This window comes from Oncorhynchus mykiss, chromosome 6 (assembly GCF_057628025.1).
Source record: "Oncorhynchus mykiss isolate SJ-2025 chromosome 6, ASM5762802v1, whole genome shotgun sequence".
In the NCBI taxonomy this organism is placed as follows: Eukaryota; Metazoa; Chordata; class Actinopteri; order Salmoniformes; family Salmonidae; genus Oncorhynchus; species Oncorhynchus mykiss.
In genome coordinates, this window is record NC_143027.1 from 37,430,881 (window position 1) to 37,450,632 (window position 19,752).

Genomic DNA, 19,752 nt, shown 5'->3' on the forward strand with positions numbered 1-19,752 from the left:
AAGTGCAACAATACTGGGGCCTGTAGGACAACGTTTTTAGTTTTTGAAATATTTAGGACTAAGTTATTTATTGCCACCCATTCTTAAACTGACTGCATCTCTTTGTTAAGTGTTTCAGTGATTTCTGTGGATGCCAAAGGGGTTACTATGGTAGCTGGCCTGGATATGGTTGAGTCATCAGCATACATAGACACACAGGGTTTAATCAGAGCCAGTGGCAGGTAGTAAATATTGAAAACAGTAAGGAGCCGAGACTCTGACTCTACCCGATTATGTTTGAGAGGCTTCCATTAAAGCACACTCTCTGTGTTTTGTTAGAGAGGTAACTCTCGATCCACAATATAGCAAGGGATGTAAAGCCATAACACATAACACAGCAGCAGATTATGATTCATACTGTCAAAAGCTGCACTGAATTCTAATAAAACAGCACCCACAATCTTTTTATTATACATTTCTCTCAGCCAATCATCAGTCATTTGTGTAAGTGCCGTACATGTCGAATGCCCTTATCTATAAGCGTGCTGAATATCTGTTAATTTATTTACTGTGAAATAGCATTGTATCTGGTCAAACACTGTTTTTTCCTAAAGTTTACTAACTTTTTTACGAGTAAGTTCCAAATATCTATTTTTTCATGCGCGTGATGTCAGAATGCTCTCACTGTTCCAAAATATGAATGTTATGCAACAGGACAGTTACCCACCCTGCCCACAAACCAAGGCACGCTGCCTGCTGATTATCTATAGGCTATGTTTCAACTTGTCAATTTCAAATTATTTTCTAACAAGTTGTATTTTCTAACAGTTTGAATTGAGGTGTGTTCCGCCTCCTCGTTAATTCACGTAAGAAGTAGCCCATTTCACTGTTGTGGATCATATATGTTTGAGGCTTTACTGAGCCAGACAAACTTCGAGAGCCCAAGCACTTCCCTAGTTTTTCCCGAGATCAAGATTGAAGATATTGCGCATCTCTAGTCAGAACAGGCCTTGCACAAAGGTTTTCCCCCTTACAAGTTGGACTTTGGATATATGTGCGTTCCTATCAAAGTAAGTGGCTTATTTTCTGTATATTGTGTTGTCGTTTCTGCTGTAGCAAACCGTATGTATGTATGGATCATAATGTCACGTTCTGTGGCACTCCGCAGAAGGAGCAGTCATCCATGGGAATTAATGGAATTCTACAATATTTCAATGAAATGTTTCAAGGACAAAATTACATATATTTAAAAAAAAAAATTGTTCTAGAGGGGAAAGTAACTTAAGTACTCTAACATTTCTACTTGATGAAAAATGTTATTGTTATGTTTACCTCACACAATATAATAAGTATGCATTAATGTGTATGTAGTAGAATAAATGTGGCATAAACAAATGTAGACATTAGTAAATGCATTTCTATGGCTTCCAAAATCTTTTATACAATGGAGGAGTAGTACAAAATGGAGGTGCAATGGCTTTAAAACAGTGCCTCTTGACAGCCATCTAGTGTATCATTGGGTTCAACAAAGTTTTTTTTGCTGTGAACTATCTAAATGCTTTGTTGTGAAGAAGTGGTTTGTTTTACCCACATTCATATATGAAGTAAATGTTAATAGAAAACATGAGCTGGCTCAGAGTAATAGCCTATTTTTGAAAATACAAGGTTATGGCCTCTACCCAGGGACCTAACCTATCCTTTGTAGCGAATTGAATTTAGGTTAGCCTATTAAAATAATTTCTCTATTTCCATCATACAAACATATGGTGGTAACCTGTGAAAGAATTGCTCAATTAATTCAAACATTCTCAAATACAGTACTGATATTAAATATTTTATCCATATCTTACACTAGATGGCAGTATTATAAGAGAACAGAATCCATGCATTGCATTGGGTAAGTTTGTGGCCCATTCCAATATGTGTATTTTAGAGTTCCGTATTAAATGGTGATCAGGACTGTGTATTAGGATGCTGTAAGTGTTGTTTGACAGTGAAATTGTCTGCACAGATATTTGGTTTGAACTTTTCTCCGCTTATGAATAAACATACAACCATTTCATATGTGTACTCTTTCAAAAAACTTTTATTTCCTGTCTTTGGGTCTCACCATTATGTAGTCTATTCTAATTTAAATTGTATCTATGCTGACTTGGCCTAGTGCCCATGACCTCTCTTTATGTTTTTCTTTCTCTGCTAAAGCTTACCTATTCCTTAAATACCTGCGTTGAGAACTCTGTTGTTCACTCCCATGTTCAGTCTAAATGCCCTGGCCTGCACTACTTTCCCCCTGTCCTTGCTCCTGTATTGATGTGATGTATCATCTGGCTAATGCTTCTGCAGAGAAGTGCCCCAATGATATATGGTTATGGTCTATAGAGGAAACCGGAAAATAAACACACACACACCATGAGTAGAAAACAGAAAGAGTGCCTGGGAGGATGGATTGAGGGGGAGAAAATAAGCCATTTATCTTTCTAACAGGAGGACCACCAAATTTGAGTCTACCCCTATTGTTATTATTGGGTGTTGTTGTTCTTTGTTGGGAGTTTGTATAGTGATTACATGCAACGATAGGTATGTCGACCATCCCTGTCTGTGTACAACTCTTTCATCACAGTAGTTCATCATTTTGACATCGTTCACTGACTGCCCCCCAAACAGGTTAACCAACAGCAACGGGGACGCTGGCACTTTACTCTATTACTTCCAATCAAATTTAAAAATTGGCCTGGACTATGAATTGGTAATGACTTTGTACTGTGTATGTATTGTAAGTTGAAGGTCTGGGAGCTGTTGTGGGTGTTGTGAGGGCGGCCATAGGAGCAACAGTTTGTTGCGCCCCAAATGTGCACTAATTTTATGGGCCCTGGTAAAAAAAGTAATGCAAAATATAGGGAATAGGGTGGCATTTGGCATCTCAGAAATGAAACTGGATAAACATCAGAAATAGAGGAAGGCCAGGACTAAAAACAAACAAAATATAACTATTTTAAAATGGATTGTGTCTGTGAAATGTATAAAGTAGGTATAAGCTGGAAGTAGAAGCCTAAATGTTATTGTTTATTAGTTTACTCCAATTAAGGGAGGGTAGTAGAGTTTGCAGGGATTAATGAAGGAAATACTATTTAAGAAAGATGTGTGTGTGTATATACAGTGGGGCAAAAAAGTATTTAGTCAGCCACCAATTGTGCAAGTTCTCCCACTTAAAAAGATGAGAGAGGCCTGTAATTTTCGTCAATGGTACACTTCAACTATGATAGACAAAATGAGAAAAAAAAAAAATCCAGAAAATCACATTGTAGGATTTTTAATGAATTTATTAGCAAATTATGGTGGGAAATAAGTATATACAGTTGACGTTTACATACACTTAGGTTGGAGTCATTAAAACTAGTTTTCCAACCACCACAAATTTCTTGTTAACAAACTATAGTTTTGGCAAGTCGGTTAGAAGCTTCTGATATGCTAATTGACATTGTTTGAGTCAATTGGAGGTGTACCTATGGATGTATTTCAAGGCCTACCTTCAAACTCAGTGCCTCTTTGCTTGACATCATGGGAAAATGAAAAGAAATCAGCCAAGACCTCAGAATTTTTTTTAGGTCTCCACAAGTCTGGTTCATCCTTGGGAGCAATTTCCAAACGCCTGAAGGTACCACGTTCATCTGTACAAACAATAGTACGCAAGTACAAACACCATGGGATCACGCAGCCTTCAAACCGCTCAGGAAGGAGACGCGTTCTGTCTCCAAGAGATGAATGTACTTTGGTGCGAAAAGTGCAAATAAATCCCAGAACAACAGCAAAGGACCTTGTGAAGATGCTGGAGGAAACAGGTACAAAAGTATCTATATCCACAGTAAAACGAGTCCTATGTCGACATAACCTGAAAGGCCGCTCAGCAAGGAAGAAGCCACTGCTCCAAAACCGCCATAAAAAGCCAGACTACAGTTTGCAACTGCACATGTGGACAAAGATCATACTTTTTGGAGAAATGTCCTCTGGTCTGATGAAACATAAATATAACTGTTTGGCCGTAATGACCATCGTTATGTTTGGAGGAAAAAGGGGGACACTTGCAAGCCGAAGAACACCATCCCAACTGTGAAGCACAGGAGTGGCAGCATCATGTTATGGGGGTGCTTTGCTGCTGGAAGGACTGGTGCAATTCACAAAATAGATTGCTTATTGAGAATGAAAATTATGTGGATATATTGAAGCAACATCTCAAGACATCAGTTAGGAAGTTAAAGCTTGGTTGCAAATAGGTCATCAAAATGGACAATGACCCCAAGCATACTTCCAAAGTTGTGGCAAAATGGCTTAAGGACAACAAAGTCAAGGTATTGGAGTGGCCATCACAAAGCCCTGACCTCAATCCCATAGAACATTTGTGGGCAGAACTGAGAATTTGGCACCAGAGTGCCAAGTCTTGGACAAAAAGGCTTCTCAACAGTTTTTACCCCCAAGCCATAAGACTCCTGAACAGGTAGTCAAATGGCTACCTGGACTATTTGCATTGTGTGTGTCCCAACCCCTCTTTTTACGCTGCTGCTACTCTCTGTTTATCATATATGCATAGTCACTTTAACTATACATTCATGTACATATTACCTCATTTGGGCCGACCAACCAGAGCTCCCGCACATTGGCTAACCGGTCTATCTGCATTGTGTCCCGCCATCCACCACCCGCCTCTTTTACGCTACTGCTACTCTCTGTTCATCATATATGCATAGTCACTTTAACCATATCTACATGTACATATTACCGAAATCAGCCTGACTAACCGGTGTCTGTATGTAGCCTCGCTACTTTTATAGCCTCGCTACTGTATATAGCCTGTCTTTTTACTGTTGTTTTATTTCTTTACTTACCTATTGTTCACCTAATACCTTTTTTGCACTTTTGGTTAGAGCCTGTAAGTAAGCATTTCACTGTAAGGTCTACTACACCTGTTGTATTCGGCGCACGTGACAAATAAACATAGATATGATTTGAAAAAAGGTGTGCGAGCAAGGAGGCCTAAAAACCTGACTCAGTTACACCAGCTCTGTCAGGTGGAATGGGCCAAAATTCACCCAACTTATTGTGGGAAGCTTGTGGAAGGCTACCCGAAACGTTTGACCCAAGTTAAACAATTTAAAGGCAATGCTACCAAATACTAATTGAGTGTATGTAAACTTCTGACCCACTGGGAATGTGATGAAAGAAATAAAAGCTGAAATAAATCATTCTCTCTACTATTATTCTGACATTTCACATTCTTAAAATAAAGTGGTGATCCTAACTGATCTAAGACAGGGCATTTTTACTAAGATTAAATGTCAGGAATTGTGATACTGAGTTTAAATGTATTTGGCTAAGGTGTATGTAAACTTCTGACTTCAACTGTGTGTATATATATATATATATATATATATATTTACCCCAAGTATATAGGAGATTGGAAATTATGCAGACAATTACATTGATGGAAGCTACAATCTATCTGCAATATTAAAGCTGATCCACCCCCCTATACATATGCAACAAAAAAGGTCTCAGTGGAGCTTGGTGAAAACCATGAATTGACTACCAGATACTTGTTATCTCCATTATATCAATTTCCATCCTCTTCTCTCCTGTCATTGTTTCATCTGTAACAAATTACCCGTGGAACACTCCAATCACCTTTGTTGACCGTGTAAAGGTTGACACACAGATAATATTGGGTATTTTTGTGGCGAATATATGAATACTGATAGCTTTTACTGAGCAGGTGGGACTTGAAATATTGATTTAATTGACAGATTAGTTAACATATGTGTGATTAGCAAGACTGACAACCACTTATTTACTATGGGAGCCCAGGAAAGCACACTAGATCTTCCTTATTGGCTATCTCCAGGCTAGAAGATATGGGCCTTCAGGGTGTCAGAGTTGTTGATTTTATGACAGACGTGATAGAAATCAATACTCTATATTGGATATAAAGCCTGTGTCTGTACTCTGTGAGGCTAAATCCTCTTTTAGCCGGAAAGTCCTCAGCGTTGATTGCCTCCAGACCACTCCATCCACACTGACATGTTTAGGTTATCATCGATGTTATCATGTCAACATAATCATGTAGTATCAAAGATAAACAGCTGTTTTACTTAATACTCACATCAGAATGTAGCCTAGCTGTCCTGCTACTCTATGTTGCTCTGCTAAGATCCATAATTGCACACTAGGAATCTGACTCCCTTGCCTGTTGGTTTTGGAATTTAACAATGATTGAATGTATTTCACAGCTGAAGAGGAGGTAAAGAGAGAGAGCGAGAGAGAGAGATAAGGAGGAGAGAGAGAGAGCGAGAGAGTGATAAGGAGGAGAGACAGTAAGAGAGGGGGAGAGTGAGCGAGTGAGCAAGCGAGGGAGAGAGGAGATAGGGAGGAGAGAGCAAGAGAGAGAGAGAGGAGATAAGGAGGGAGGGAGAGAGAGAGACATAATGGAACAGCTGGCTTGTGTGGAGCCACAGCCTTGGACAAAAACAATGCCTTTGTCTTGTTCGCCAGAGAGCAGTTTTAATCACAAAAGGGCTTGCAAGCATTGTTGTGTTGCTACCATTACAACTTTTATACTGTGTTTTATTTCTGTAGAGCGGGCTGCAACCACCAAAAACTTGCTCTGTCTTGGCTACCTGCACTCACCTGCGCTGTCTAGACTGCCCCAATAATTACTGTTGTTGTCACGTTCTGTTGCATAATTAAACAAGTGTGTCAACAGCAGGATACCCTCGGATTAAAATTCAACACGCCTGGCGTGTTACACCTATTTATACATATAGATTATAGATTACACCTATCTATACATACTTTGCATTGTTTGTGAGATCAGACATAATATCACTATTTCAGCCGATACCCAGTGGTGTAAAGTACTTAAGTAAAAATACTTAAATTTACTACATAAATCATTTTGGGGGGTATCTGTACTTTAGTATTTATATTTTTAACAACTTTTACTAAAGAAAAGTATGTACTTTTTACTCCATACATTTTCCCTGACACCCAAAAGTTTTTGATTACATTTTAAATGCTTAGCAGGACAGGAAAATTGTCATATTCACACACTTATTAAGAGAACAACCCTGGTCATTCTTATTGCCTGTGATCTGGCGGAGTCACTAAACACACATGCTTCGTTAGTAAATTATGTGTTTAAGTGGCTATACATTTGTGCTTTCTAGTTTGCTTAATATAAGGAATTTGGAATGATAACCAGTTACCAGTGAACATATACCCAAAGTCTCCAATGGCAGTTTTGTTTCCATTTAGGTAGTACACCCAGAGAGATTGACAGTCAGGGATGGACTGGCCATCTGGCATTTCAGACAAATGCCAGATGGCCTGGTCCAGTTTTAGCCCAGTGATCCTGTCTCACTTGGGTATTTTATGCAAAATGACCATTATCTAGCTAATAATGGGGGCCTCAGGGGAAAAAATGCGGCAGTGTGTGGGCCTCGAGGGAAAAATTGGCCTCGTGTGTTAGAAATGCCAGGGCCATTTTTGGTCCCAGTCTGCTCCTGTTGACAGTGGTTGATTAAGCTGTGTGTGTGTGTGTGTGGTTCCTCAAGTATGGTTTCTTCAAGTATGGTGTCCTCAAGAGAATAAATTACAGCACAAATTGCCTTGTAAATAAGAGTAAATAAGCATCAGCCTCTGTCAGCAGCATCAGCATTCAGTGGGTGTCAGATTAATTCAAAGTGGGATTTCAGGTCTTGATCTTTTAATGGTGCCTTCCCACCTCCAACAATAAGTTTCAACAAATCAAAGGAGCTTTTGCTACAGACATGTTTAACTATGCCATCATAGCTCTATTGAGCTAGGCTACGTCCCAAATGGCACCCTATTCCCTAGTGCACCACTTTTGACCAGGACCCATGAGGTTTTATTTATTTAGTCAACCTCTCGTATTAACTTTGCGACACAACCAAACAAAGCAGTTATTTACAGCGGAGATTCTCTTTGGTCTGTTGTGTAGGTAGGCGACCGTCGGTTTAATGTTCTGCCTGCCATGTATTCATGAAAGAACGTGTCATGTTGTATGTAGCCTATGTGCTATGTCCGCTTGCCTGCGATTCTGTTTTGGAAGGACAGAGTATTTGAAGCCTAGTATGAATATCCCATCCTTCACCTCTAGATCTCAGGCCGTGGTTAATGGATAGACGAACCAGAAGACATCCTTTATACTGTAGAGAGGTCTATTGCTTATAGTTTGAGAGAGGATGAGGATGTTAAATCAAATCAAATCAAATGTTATTGGTCACATACACGTATATAGCAAATGTTATTGCGGGTGTAGCGAAATGCTTGTGCTTCTAGTTCCGACAGTGCAGCAATATCTAACAAGTAATCTAACAATTCCACAGCAACTACCTAATACACACAAATCTAAGTAAAGGATTGGAGTAAGAATATATCCATATAAATATATGGATGTGCAATGACCGAGCGGCATAGGCAAATGCAGTATAAACATATGAGATGAGTAATGAAAGATATGTAAACATTAAAGTGGCATTATTAAAGTGACTTGTGATCCATTTATTAAAGTGGCCAATGACTTCAAGGCTGTATGTACAGTCAGCAGCCGCTCTGTGTTAGTGATGGCTGTTTAACAGTCTGATGGCCTTGAGATAGAAGGTATTTTGATGCACCTGTACTGCTTTGCACCTGTACTGATGCACCTGTGCTGCTAGCTTTGATGCACCTGTACTGACCTCGCCTTCTGGATGGTAGAACAGGCAGTGGTGGTTGAGGGCAGGTAGTTTGCCCCCGGTGATGCGTTGTGCAGACAGCACCAGCCTTTGGAGAGCCCTGTGGTTATGGGCGGTGCAGTTGCCATACCAGGCGGTGATGCAGCCCGAAAGGATGCTCTCAATTGTGCATCTGTAAGAGTTTGTGAGGGTTGCGCCTTCTTCACCACACTGTCTGTGTGGGTGGACCATTTCAGTTTCTTTCACATACGTCTCGTGTCTGAGCTGTTGAATTGCGACTCCACTTTGTATCTATACTGACATTTCGCTTGTTTGAGTGCCTTGAGGAGGGAATAACTACACGGTTTGTATTCTGTAATATTCCCAGTCACTTTTCCATGCGTAAATGCGGTTGTTCGCGCTTTCAGTTTTGCGCGAATTCCGCCATCTATCCACGGTTTCTGGTTAGGGTACGTTTTAATAGTCACAGTTGTTACAACATCTCCTATGCACTTCCTTATAAACTCACTGACCGAATAAGAGTATAAATTGATATTATTCGCTGAGGCTACCCGAAACATGTCCCATTCCGCGTAATCAAAACAATCTTGAAGCGTGGATTCCGATTGGTCAGACCAGCATAGTCCTTATCACGGGTACATCCTATTTAAGTTTCTGCCTATAGGAAGAGAGAAGCAAATGGAGTTGTGGTCAAATTTGCCGAAGGGAGTGTGGGGGAGGGCCTTGTATGCATCGCGGAAGTTATAGTAGCATTGATCCAGTTTTTTGCCAGCGCAAGTGCTACAATCAATATGCTGATAGAATTTAGGTTGCCTTGTTCTCAAATTTGCTTTGTTAAAATCCCCAACTACAATAAATGCAGCCTCAGGATATATAGGTTTGCATAAAGTCCAGTGAAGTTCCTTGAGGGCCGTTGTGGTATCAGCTTGTGGGGCGATATACACGGATGTGAGAATAACCAACGAGGATTCTCTTGGGAGATAATACGGTCGGTATTTGATTGTGAGGAATTCTAGGTTAGGTTAACAAAGGGACTTGAGTTCCTGTATGTTGTTACAATTACACAATGAGTCATTAATCCTGAAACATACACCCCCGCCATTCTTCTTCATGGGGAGATGTTTATTTCTGTCGGCGCGACGCACAAAGAATCCTGGTGGCTGTACCGACTCCGACAGCATATCCCGAGAGAGCCCGAGAGTATGTTACAGACCCTGATGTCTCTCTGGAAAGCAACCCTTGCCCTAAATTTGTCTAGCTTGTCACCTAGAGAATGGACATTAGCGAGTAATATACTCAGAAGCGGTGGGTGGTGTGCGCACCTCCGAAGTCAGAGCAGATGGCCGCTCTGTCTACCTCATCTGCGGCGACGTTGTTTTTGGTCAGCCTCTGGAATCAGCTCAAATGCCTTGGGTGGTTCGGACACAGGATCTGCTTCGTGAAAGTTGTATTCCCGGTCGTAGTGCTGGTAAGTTGACGTCGCTCTGATATCCAATAGTTCTTTCCGGCTGTATGTAGTAACACTTAAGGTTTTCTGGGCTAACAATGTAAGAAATAATACATAAAAAAACAAAATACTGCAAAGTTTCCTGAGGACTAGAAGCGCCATTACACCATAAATGTAATACACACTAATCTAATAGTAAAAGAATGGAATTTAGAAAAATATAAATATTAGATCGAGCAATGTCAGAGTGGCATTGACTAAAATACAGTAGAATAGAATACAGTATATACATACTGTATGAGATGAGTAAAGCAGTATGTCAAATTATTTAAAGACTATTAAAGTAACTTGTGTTCCATTATTAAAGTGGGTAGTGATTCCAAGTCTATGTATATAGGTGAGCAGCCTCTAAGGTGCAGGGTTACGTAACCGGGTGGAAGCCGGCTAGTGATGGCTATTTTAACAGTCTAATGGCCTTAAGATGGAAGCTGTTTTTCAGTCTCTCTGTCCCAGCTTTGATGCACTGTACTGTACTGACCTTGGGTGGTGATGTCCATGATGATCTTTTTGGCCTTCCTGTGACATCGGGTGCTGTAGCTGTCCTGGAGGGCAGGTAGTTTGCCCCCGGTGACTCGTTGGGCAGACTGCACCAACCTCGGGAGAGCCCTGCGGTTGTGGCGGTGCAGTTGCTGTACTAGGTGGTGATACTGCCCGAGAGGATAGTCTCAATTGTGCATCACAAAGTTTGTGAGGGTTTTAGGGGCCAAGCCTTCTTCACCACACTGTCTGTGTGGGTCGACCATTTCAGATCGTCAGTGATATGTACATCGAGGAACTTGAAGTTTTCACCCTTCTCCACTGTGGTCCCATCGATGTGGATAGGGGCGTGCTCCCTCTGCTGTTTCATGAAGTCCATGATCAGCTCCTTTGTTTTGTTGACATTGAGTGATAGGTTATTTTCCTGGCACCACACTCCCAGGGCCCTCACCTCCTCCTTGTAGGCTGTCTTGTCATTGTTGGTAATCTGTTGTGTGGTTTGCTTTCCAATGGTGCCTGGCAGCTTTTTGTGAAGCAGCTGATCAAATCATATCAAAGTTTATTTGTCACGTGCGCCGAATACAACATGCCTTACAGTGAAATGCTTACTTGCAGGCTCTAACTAACAGGGCAATTTTAAAGTAAAAAATATGTATTAGGTGAACAATAGATAAGTAAAGACATACAAGGCTAATAAATAAGAGGCTATAACAGTAGCATGGTTGTATACAGGCACTGGTTAGTTGGGCTAATTGAGGTAGTATGTACATGTAGGTATGGTTAAAGAGACTATGCATATACGATAAACAGAGAGCAGTAGTAGCGTAAAATATGGGTTGGCGGGTGTTCAGTAATTTTGTAATCAATGTTCATAAATTCCAATGATCTTTATCTGTCTGATACCCAGAGGTTGTAAAGTTCTGGTCTTAAATAAAACAGACAGAATTCCCAGCTCACAATTGATCAGATCCAGGTTTATTTGCGAGAGCTCTCACGTGCATACACAAACACATTCCTTTTATACCATCCTAACCTACGCACATACATACACACCAACATAGGGATTTTCTCATGAGTCTCACCACAGTTTATAACCACTCAGCTGACAGTTCCAGTCTCCCCCAGATACTAAAGCTCTGGAGGGGCTCTCCTTGTTCTATCTTATCTCTCCAGAATTACAGCCAGGTCGGTTCAAACATAGGTTAATGCACCTCTTCATTCTCTTTCTACACCCACATACAGTGCCTTGCCAAAGTATTCGGCCCCCTTGAACTTTGCGACCTTTTGCCACATTTCAGGCTTCAAACATAAAGACATAAAACTGTATTTTTTTGTGAAGAATCAACAACATGTGGGACACAATCATGAAGTGGAACGACATTTATTGGATATTTCAAACTTTTTTAACAAATCAAAAACTGAAAAATTGGGTGTGCAAAATTATTCAGCCCCCTTAAGTTAATACTTTGTAGCGCCACCTTTTGCTGCGATTACAGCTGTAAGTCGCTTGGGGTATGTCTCTATCAGTTTTGCACATCGAGAGACTGACATTTTTTCCCATTCCTCCTTGCAAAACAGCTCGAGCTCAGTGAGGTTGGATGGAGAGCATTTGTGAACAGCAGTTTTCAGTTCTTTCCACAGATTCTCGATTGGATTCAGGTCTGGACTTTGACTTGGCCATTCTAACACCTGGATATGTTTATTTTTGAACCATTCCATTGTAGATTTTGCTTTATGTTTTGGATCATTGTCTTGTTGGAAGACAAATCTCTGTCCCAGTCTCAGGTCTTTTGCAGACTCCATCAGGTTTTCTTCCAGAATGGTCCTGTATTTGGCTCCATCCATCTTCCCATCAATTTTAACCATCTTCCCTGTCCCTGCTGAAGAAAAGCAGGCCCAAACCATGATGCTGCCACCACCATGTTTGGCTGTGGGGATGGTGTGTTCAGCTGTGTTGATTTTACGCCAAACATAACGTTTTGCATTGTTGCCAAAAAGTTCAATTTTGGTTTCATCTGACCAGAGCACCTTCTTCCACATGTTTCGTGTGTCTCCCAGGTGGCTTGTGGCAAACTTTAAACAACACTTTTTATGGATATCTTTAAGAAATGGCTTTCTTCTTGCCACTCTTCCATAAAGCACAGATTTGTGCAATACAGTGCCTTGCGAAAGTATTCGGCCCCCTTGAACTTTGCGACCTTTTGCCACATTTCATGCTTCAAACATAAAGATATAAAACTGTATTTTTTTGTGAAGAATCAACAACAAGTGGGACACAATCATGAAGTGGAACGACATTTATTGGATATTTCAAACTTTTTTAACAAAGCAAAAACTGAAAAATTGGGCGTGCAAAATTATGGTGTTTAGGTGTTTAGTCCCATGGTCCTTAGCTTAGTGATGAGCTTTGAGGGTACTATGGTGTTGAACTCTGAGCTGTAGTCAATGAATAGCATTCTCATGTAGGTGTTCCTGTTGTCCAGGTGGGAAAGGGCAGTGTAGAGTGCAATAGAGATTGCATCATCTGTGGATCTGTTTGGGCAGTATGCAAATTGGAGTGGGTCTAGGTTTTCTGGGATAATGGTGTTGATGTGAGCCATTACCAGCCTTTCAAAGCACTGCAAAAGTCTGACGTGAGTGCTACGGGTCTGTAGTCATTTAGCCATGTTGCCTTAGTGTTCTTGGGCACAGGGACTATGGTGGTCTCCTTGAAACCTGTTGGTATTACAGACTCAATCAGGGACATGTTGAAAATGTCAGTGAAGACACCTGCCAGTTGGTCAGCACATTCCCAGGGCACATGTCCTGGTAATCCGTCTGGCCCCGCGGCCTTGTGAATGTTGACCTGTTTAAAGGTCTTACTCACATCGGCTACGGAGAGCATGATCACACAGTCGTCCGGAACAGCTGATGCTCTCATGCATGCCTCAGTGTTGCTTGCCTTGAAGCGAGCATAGAAGTGATTTAGCTCATCTGGTAGGCCCTTTGTAGTCTGTAACAGTTTGTAAGCCCTGCCACATGAAACGAGCGTCGGAGCCGGTGTAGTACGATTCAATCTTAGCCCTATATTGATGCTTTGCCTGTTTGATGGTTCGTCAGAGGGCATAGCAGGATTTCTTATAAGCTTTCGTGTTAGAGTCCCGCACCTTGAAAGCGGCAGCTCTACCCTTTAGCTCAGTGTGAATTTTGCCTGTAATCCATGGCTTCTGGTTGGGGTATGTACGTACAGTCACTGTGGGGATGACGTCCTCGATGCACTTACTGATAAAGCCAGTGACTGATGTGGTGTAGTGTGGTGTACTCCTCAATGCCATCGGAAGGCATTAAGGAGTACACTGATGGTCTTGCTCTATAAGAGTTGAGGGTCTCAATGAATGAAGAGCAGTCAGTCTCTAGACACTATTCGGAAATGACAGTAAACATTCTTAATAGACAGGTCTGTTACAGTCTGCTCTGTGTGGAGCACCAGACATTTTCTCAGCTTCTTAATCTTTCAATGAGAGATCTGTACTGTCCCAAATGGCATCCTATGCCCTATATAGTACACTACTTTTAACCAGGGCCCATAGAGTGCTCATGTACTGATTAATGAATTTGTGGGAAATAAAATAGTGTGTGTCTCTCGTTTCTTTTTGCTAGCAGCAGGGCTTAATTTTTGTAACTCATCCTCTCTGTTAATAATAACACTCTGTAAGGGAAGAGAGATGGTTGGTCAGAGGACTGCTGTTGCTCTGTACTTTCTGAAACATTCACCTTTGCTTTCTCCTCAAAGATGCTGAGGAGTCTCTCCGTCTCCACATCTGTGTCCCAAGTGGTACCCTCTTCCTTATATAGTGCACAAGTTTTGACCACAGCCCTATGGGTTCTGGTCAAAAGTAGTGCACTACATAGGGAATAGGGTGCCATTTGGGATGCATACCATACCTGCTCATGTAGTTTTCTTTCCAGTTGTGCCTGGCTGGAGGGGAGCTTTTTCAATGTTCTTTGATTACAGTGGGTGTGTGGATAGGCTTCTCACCTCAATCACTCCCATGGTCAGACCAGTGGAATTCTCCGGAATGTGAGCGAATCGAGTGGCAGAGCAGACTGCATTTAGGCCAGAGGTTAGGTATAGAGAGGTCCTCATGCGTGCACCCATCAAGTTCTCCCTACTGCTGAGCTGACCAGTAGATTAAACTTTAGTATGCAATTCTTGAACCTTGGGGTTGCGGGAGCACATACAGAAATCAAGAGAAGGAACAAAGTCCTTCATCAAATCTACATAAGATGTTTTCTTTATAGATCTGAGCTACTTAATGGAGGGCAATGAGCTGAAAAATACCCTGATTTGAGCTCCAGAGAGCACACGTGATGAGAGATGTGATTATAGAGAGTTGGGGGCTTGTATGGGTTATTGACCAAAGCTAATCATATGATCTGCTCATAATAACACCACTGCCCCCTCTTTGTGTATCTCTCTTACCATAAGGTGCATCCTAAGGATGGCTGCATTTGACTGTCTCATCCTTCTCTCTCTTATCCCTCTCTTGCCCACTACCTACTTATCAGGTATTGGATTCATATTGGGGTCTGGTTATTAATGTGAGAATATCGCGGCCCACCCTGTCGACATTTGTGCTGGCTGCTTGTGAATGCAATCGCTCATCTCTCATTATCCATCACCCTCTTTTTTACTCCCTTTACTCCCTGCGCCTCGGGCTCTGTGGCTGGTTTGTCTTGGCTGATGCATTTATTTGTCAGCGGCCCTACTTTTCATTTGTGAAGGCTGCTCTGTTAGACTGGAGATGGCAGGACAGAGACACCTCACCCTGCTATAATCGCTTCCAGGAGCTGTCAACTTGATCACACAGAAGGAAAAGTGTTCTGTCAAAAGGAAAGATGAGGAGGATTCCACCACTTTTCCCCTGCAGTGATGCCAAATGTTGCCCACTGGGTTTGGATTATTGGCTAATGTGAGTTCACTTTGCAGGGTTACCCTGCTTTGAGGGGAACCATGCCTGTTGCTGTGATAAAGAAAGCTATTGACATGGTTCTTTATACACATAAGCTGCAGACACTCTGATTAGGCAAACTGTTGTACTCTAATCAGAAATTGGCTTGGTTCCCAATGACTTCAACAAACAAATTCACACACTGGCTCTCAAATTCTCCAATGAATTGGCAACCACACATAGTCACTGTGGTGGTCCACTGAATCCTATATCCCTAGATTCTCTGCTGTCCCTTCAGCCTAATGTGCATGTTTTTCATGATATTATCTCTGAGCTATCCTACTATCTTACCATTCGTTCTCATGCTGAGTGTAATTTCTCCCATCCCTTCTGGGTGCTGATGAAATCCGGAGTGGTGTCAGGTGTGCATCCCAAATTCTACTCTATTCCCTACATAGTGCACTATTTTTGACCAGAGCCTTGGTCAAAGGTAATGCGCTACATAGTGAATAGGTTGCTATTTTGGATGTTCACAGGAAGAGTGTATTACACAGATAACGGGGAGAGCCCGTATAAGTAGCCTCTTCACCTGCATCATGACTGACAGGTGCTAAGTGTTATGGATGGCCAAGGCTGATAGAGTCTGATGGATGGCCAGGCTCACGTCAGGCTCATGGAAAAGATTATCTGAAAACAAATTTACCGTTCTCATTCTCTCTCCCTCTCTGTTTCTCTCTCTCTGGTTTTCTCTCTTCTCTCAATATCTGTCATTATGTCACTCACTGTTTCCCTGCCTCCTCTTTCTCTCTCTCTCTCTCTCTCTCTCTCTCTCTCTCTCTCTCTTTTTTTCTCTCTCTCTCTGTCTCTCTCTCTGTCTCTTTCTCTGTCTCTCTCTCTGTCTCTTTCTCTGTCTCTCTGTCTCTCTCTCTTTGTCTCTCTCTTTCTCTGTCTCTCTCTCTCTCGCTCGCTCGCTCGCTCGCTCTCACTAATTTGCTCTCCCTCCCACTCATCTTCCACCAGTTAATCTCTGCTGCCCAGACAGCCAGTCCATAACAACGTCAAGATTCTAATCTAGTCATCTTCAGCATCTTGACTGATCCAGCTCATAATGAGAGGTGAATAGCCCATCTCCCAAAGGCAAAGCACATCCATCTTCTCACCAATTTTTGTTTTACCCTACCTGCCCATGTCATGAAGCGACCAGTGGTGTCATTAGGCTTCCGGGGCTTCAGTCCCGGATGTTTTTGGTCCAGCCCAAACATTTTCATGGTCCCCCAAAAAATAACATTATTATTACTTTTATTATATGAATTTTTTTCCGTCTGATATGAGTCTCCGTAACCAAACATCACTCGGTGTGTGCTCAGTGCAAGGCTCCTAGGCACCTGCCCAGAGGGAAATTACAACCCCTTCCCGTTCCTCAGCGGCCTTGGTCACACCTGTTGGTGGACTTCCTGACCGATCTTCCTCCGTCACAGGGCAACACCACGATCCTGGTCGTTGTGGATCAGTTTTCTAAGTCCTGTCATCTCCTCCCTTTGCCCGGTCTCCCTACGGTCCTACAGAGGCCCTGTTTACACATGTGTTCCGGCACTACGGGGTGCCTGAGGATATAGTGTCTGATCGGGGTCCCCAGTTCACGTCCAGGGTTTGCAAGGCGTTCATGGAGCGTCTGGGGGTCTCGGTCAGCCTTACCTCAGGTTTTCCCCCCGAGAGTAATGGGCAGGTGGAGAGAGTAAACCAGGATGTGGGTAGGTTTCTGCGGTCGTCTTGCCAGGACCGGCCAGGGGAGTGGGCGACGTTCATCCCATGGGCAGAGATGGCCCAGAACTCACTCCGCCACTCCTCTACTAACCTATCACCCTTCCAGTGTGTGTTGGGTTATCAGCCGGTTCTGGTACCGTGGCATCAGAGCCAGACCGAGGCTCCTGTGGTGGACGAATGGGTGAGGCGCTCGAAGTAGACCTGAGAGGCCGCCAACGGGCACCTTAAATGGGCCGAAGGGTGGCAGAAGGCGAGCGCTGACCGTCACCGCAGTGAGGTCCCAGTGTTCGCACCGGGGGACCAGGTCTGGCTCTCGACCCGGAACCTGCCCCTCCGCCTGACCTGCCGGAAGCTGGGTCCGCGGTTTGTGGGGCCATTTAAAGTCCTGAGGAGAGTAAACGAGGTGTGTTACAGGTTACAGCTTTCCCCTGATTACCGTATTAACCCCTCGTTTCATGTGTCTCTCCTCAGGCCGGTGGTGGCTGGTACGCTTCAAGAAGCTGAGGTGCGGGAGGTTCCTCCGCCCCCTCTGGACATCGAGGGAGCCCCGGCATATGCAGTTTGGTCCGTACTGGACTCGAGGCGTCGGGTGAAGGGCCTTCAGTACCTCGTGGATTGGGAGGGGTACAGCCCGGAGGAGAGATTCTGGGTACTGGTGGAGAACGCATCGATGCTGAGGGAGTTTCACCGCCTCCATCTGGATCGCCCTGCACCTTGTCCTCCGGGTCGTCCTCGATGCCGGCGTCGGTGCGCAAGGAGGGTGCACAAGGAGCGGGTACTGTCACGAGGACCTCTATACCAGGCGGTGTCAGAGGAAGGCCCTAAAAATACCTACATGTACATACTACCTCAACTAAACGGTGCCCCCGCTCATTGACTCTGTATCGATATAGTCTCGCTATTGTTATTTTACTTGTTACTTTTATCTCTTATTCTCATCCGTATTTTTTGGGAACTGCATTGTTGGTTAAGGGCTCGTAAGTAAGCATTTCACTGTAAGGTGACTAATAATATTCTATTCGGGGCATGTGACTAATAATATTTGATTTGATTTGGCTGGACAATAATCAAGATCAGACAAAACATGAGCCTGCAGGACATGCTTTTTGGAGTGTGGTGTCAAAAAAACGGATAATCTCTTTATTATGGACAGAACTCTCCCCATCTTTACAACCATTGAATCTACACAGAACGAAAATATGACCACAACATGTAAAGTGTTGGTCCCAAGTTTCATGAGCTGAAATAAAATATGCCAGAAATTTTACATATGCACAACATGCTTATTTCTCACAATTTTTGTGCACAAATTTGTTAACATCCCTGTTAGTGAGCATATGTCTTTTGCCAAGATAATCCACCCACCTGACAGGTGTGGCATATCAATAAGCTGATTTAAACAGCATGATCATTACACAGGTGCACCCTGTGCTGGGGACAATAAAAAGCCACTCAAAATGTGCAGTTTTGTCACACAACACAATGCCACAAATGTCTGTGGCGGACAAATGTCAGATGTCTGCGGCAAACAAACATCTAGGCAGTAGGTACGCCGACCTCTTCCTCCTGCTCGGGGAAGAGCGGGGACTGATGCCTCAGGGAACACTCAAACGGAGATGAGAAGGGAAGGGTGTTGCGGGCGTATTCGACCCACACCATCTGCTGGCTCCAGGAGGTGGGGTTGTCAGAGACCAGGCAGCGCAGAGTAGTTTCAAGATCCTGGTTGGCTTGCTCCGACTGGTCATTGGAACCCAGAGGACAGGCTGGCCGATGACCCAATGAGGGCGCAGAACGACTTCTAGAACCGGGACGAGAACTGAGGTCCCTGGTCGGAGACCATGTCCACGGGCAGTCCATGGATCCGGAAGACGTGCTGCACCATGAGCTGGGCCGTCTCCTTGGCCGAGGGCAGTTTGGGGAGAGGAATGAAGTGAGCGGCCTTGGAAAACCGGTCGACCACAGTCAGGACGGCAGTGATGCCCTCAGACGGGGGAAGATCTGTGACAAAATCCTGGGATATGTGGGATGGTGACGGACAGGCAGTGGTTGCAGGCGACCAGCCAGAGCTTGCCGAGGAGTCTTATTCTGAGCACAGACTGTGCAGGCGGAGACAAACACGGCGACATCTGTAACCATCGTAGGCCACCAAAAGGTCTGGGTACGATGAGAGCCTGGGTGGCAGGCAAGTCTGGAGGACTCTACAGGACCGTAGAGCTGACAGCGTTAGGCACAAACATCCGATTATCAGGGCCCCCCCAGGGTTCTGCTGGGACCGCTGTGCCTCCTGGACCTGTTTCCCTATACCCCAGTTGAGTGTCGTCACCAGGCACGAGTTGGGAAGGATGGTCTC

At 43.4% G+C, this 19,752-nt stretch overlaps 1 long non-coding RNA gene across 1 annotated transcript; it reads left to right on the forward strand.

The window, feature by feature from the left end:
- Positions 1–692: 692 nt before the first annotated feature.
- Positions 693–18,677, forward strand: LOC149982846 (uncharacterized). Its single transcript, XR_016496650.1, has 2 exons — positions 693–1,049; positions 17,874–18,677. It is a non-coding gene; the product is annotated as an uncharacterized LOC149982846 (long non-coding RNA).
- Positions 18,678–19,752: the final 1,075 nt, after the last annotated feature.